Here is a 3,987-nt window from a genome sequence, read left to right as displayed (position 1 = left end):
GAGAAGGGGGGGGGGGGGGGGGGGTGGGCGGTATTGTTTTAAGCTTTCTAAGCGTGGATGTTTTGTTGGAGAATCCACAACCAAATGGCTCCATGGTCTCATGTCCCACGCTCCCCCACCAAAACTCAGTATCTTATGTTTATTTATGACCGCTCCAAAAAGGAATTCTTCCTTTTTCCTCTCTCTCTCTCTCGTGCTTTGGAGGGGGAAAAGGGAAAAAAATTTCTGAAAAACAAATAAAAAGATCCCAATGTCAGTCAATGTTAGCCCTAACGTGTTTCATTTTCGTGCATGAGATGGGGTAATGAACATTTTTGTGGGGGGTGATTAAACAAGTTTTAGTGGCAGAAAACATGGAAATTTGTTTAAATGTGGTCATTTCTAGAGCATATCTGACTCTGAGTCCCCCTCCTCTAATGCTTTTTCCTTTTTCTATTAACAATTGGTTATCATATGCTAACAGCTAGCAACAACAATTTGACTTCCAGAAATTTGCCTAACAAAGTACTGTACGAATTGGAGTTTTTCAAGCATTAGGCAGTCAAAGTTGAGGAAGTTTTTATAGAGGAAAAATGAAGAAAAAATATGAAGATCATCATCCTCAACTCGCCACATCCATATAAAATGGAAGGTCCACTAGGAAGTGTATATGCAGCTCCAATATACAGTGAAATTTTATGTGGTGGTGCGTTACACAAAATCATCCATTTTTCCTTCGTGGGTAAGCTACTACCCCTTTCAGTTTTGTATTTTAAAAAGAAAAAAAAAAGAAGAAAAGAAAAGAAAAAAAAAATAACTTGGGAGACTTTCGGTTAAGTGGTCAATCCACAACCACCACTCTTATGCCATCTTTGGAGGCATCATTTGATGATTGATACTATTATATTAGGGAAAACAATAAAGATAAAGTTGTAAAAAAGGTTTCAATATAATGCCAGTGCTAATGAAAGTAAGCAGCCAATAAGGTTGTAAGATAGTTTGATGATCAATATATATAGATATACATGAATCAATGCTAATTGATCTCATCATAAATACTTTCAAATCATGGATCCAATTAAGTATATAAAATGAATATTGATTTATGCAACTTATATTCTTTTTTTTACAATGAATGAAAACTCGAAATCAATTTTTTAAATATATATTTATCAATGAACGAAATTAATATATGCGAATGTTTGAATGTTTTAAATCGATATATTAAAACAATTTTATAAAATTAAAGGGTTATCTTAATTTACGTAAATGTTAATTATTATGTAAGTAAACAGGTAAAATACATGACTTATTTCAGTTGAAGAAGTGAAAACTTGGTTCACGAAATAACCCAGTGAGCAGCTACTATAAAAACAAAGAAATAAAAAAGAGCACATGAATGTGATGATGATATAGGAAGAGATGAGACGTGGGGCGGGAGAGGGAATCCTTGCTTTACATCTCATATTGTATAGGGAGAGTTGGTTCAGTGCTACCAAAAGGGTAGACCCAATGGGGCAATGGGAGAGAGAAAGAGAGGAGGGAGATAAACTTTGATTGGGCGTGGCTATTGTTCCCTCCACTCCAAACAAGAAGGCATGAAAGTATATATATTCTTACGCATTGTTTAATGCCTAAAACCCATTTATTAATTGGGGGCAATGGATCTTCTTATCTGTGCATAAGATCTCCTTCAGGTGATTAAATCATGGGTCTTACCTTTAATATTCTTCTTTTGTGGCACAAACCATACCCTCACTTGACATAGCAGCCTCTCTTTTTTCCCTTGCTCTTTTCATTTTTTTATTCTTTGTTTTTTCATTAGATTCTGCTTGGTCTGGCTCCTTTAGGACATTGCAAAACAAAGTGATCAATATTCATTTTGCTACTATATATATACATACATATATATATATATATATAAACCATACTAATCAAACCAGTATTTAATCATCAAATAGCTTGGATGATATTTCTGCCTATACACATCAATTGCTTATTTTTGGTGAACCCTTTATTTCATCCCATCTGAATCATTTAGTTTTCATTCTTTTTTTCTCCCTTAAATAAACACTAAACAAACAATTAAAAAAAAGACCAAGAAACATGCTTTTGATTTTGAAAGCAATATGAACCAACTCCAAAACTTTTGATTATGGATTTGGGTATTAATTTAGTTGAGTTAGGTGTTATTTAGTTATATGAATGACATTGATTAAATTGGCTATTGAAATGATTGAGATGCTCTTTCTTTTATTCATTAGGAAAATGAAAACAAACTTCCCATGATAAATGTTATCTCAAAACTTAATGAAGATTGTGATTAACAATAATAGTAATGTGAAGCTGTAAATGAAAAAGAAAAAACATCCTACCCCAAATCCCTGGGGGGTTGGGGTTGGGGGCCATCCCATTTGATGGTTTTGCCACATCCATGTATCACATCAATGAAAAGTATCATTGTACTCTATTGGGGGGAGGGGGGGCATGGTTTGTGCCTATTAAACCTTTTTTTTAACCTCTCCCATCTTTCCCAGAGCCAGGCTATCCATGGATAATAACAAAGAGATACACTGTCAGGGGTTGGAGTGTGAGATCAAAAATGATGTGCCCAATGCTGATCAGTGCGGTGGGTCCTATCATCCTTTCTATGATTCCTTATTTTGAATGGTCAAGCTTCAAATTATTGGTGTTCATGTTAAACATAGGATGCCATCTCTTTTTTATAGTTTATATACTCACTGCAATCTTAATTTCTTTTTTTCCTTTTCCTTTTGCAAAGGTCTAGTTTTTTTTTTTTAGCCTCGTCTTCTCTCTTTGCATCTCTCCCTAAGTTTTGAACATGCTTAAAAAGGCATTTTGAATTCATGTTGTTCCACCTTTCCACTTTGTGGGACTGCACTCAATTTTTAGTGATTTGCACGAGATTTTCTTTTTTTTGGAACACATATTTTGTGATTCAACGTGAGTTAAATTAGGTTTAATTTATCTCCGAATGATGTCGTGTTTTCATCTTTATCTTTGTTATTGTATGTTTAAATTCATTTTCGATGAATAAATTTTAAATTCATGAAATTGAGTGTTTTTCCACTATTTATAGGATAATTTATTTATTTTTTATTGTTATTATTAAAAAAAACAACAATTATATCATAAGCTATAGTCTCACTAATATATCAAGATCTCTTACTAAATACAAATTAGACAATTGAATTTTTAATAATGTAATATGTGTGATTGAAAATATGTAAATCAAATCATATAGATCATGAAAATATAGTCTTAATTCAAAGATTCATTGGATTCACGTGCTTAAATCAATATCTCTTTCATATATTTATGTGGACCATGGCAATATTTAAGATTGACAATACCAAATTAGCTTAGGACTCATTTAATCACATCATCAACCAAATCAAATTATCTTATGAAAGTCATAATAATTTATAATCCAGTATAAAATCATTGTTATATTTTAATTTCATTAGTAATCTACTACATAGGTAATAATTATCATATATGACAAAATTTATTAAAAATTACTTTTTTTTATTTAAAAGAGTCTTTATTTTATTTGTTTCCAAATTTGAAGAAAGAATGGTTGCATCATTGGGGCAAAGTAGGAGGGACATTTGAGGAAATGCAAAAAGTACTAGCATGATTAGCATGATGATATATGTTGCATTTGCATTTGCATTTGCATCCTGCATAGTAGAAAAGGGCGGGTGGTTCGGGTTGGAATAAATTGGATTCAAGAGATAAAAAAACCCAAAACCCGAATCCGAAAAGGGCTAATGATAAAACCACCCGCGGGGGCCCCAACACCAACGCCCACCACACGGACTCAAACTGTGCTCCATCATTGTTCACTAATACCTTGCGTGCACTCCTCACGCACGCACGTATCAAAGCTTAATCACTTTTTTTTTTTTAATTTTTTAACTTTTGTTTTCCTGGATGTGTCAAGGACAATTTCGTCAATATATTTTCTATATAGTCTTACTAGCA

The sequence above is a fragment of the Theobroma cacao genome, chromosome 8 (genome assembly GCF_000208745.1).
Source record: "Theobroma cacao cultivar B97-61/B2 chromosome 8, Criollo_cocoa_genome_V2, whole genome shotgun sequence".
Taxonomy (NCBI): Eukaryota; Viridiplantae; Streptophyta; class Magnoliopsida; order Malvales; family Malvaceae; genus Theobroma; species Theobroma cacao.
The sequence above is the reverse complement of the archived record's forward strand: the minus strand, read 5'-3'. Positions refer to the sequence as shown.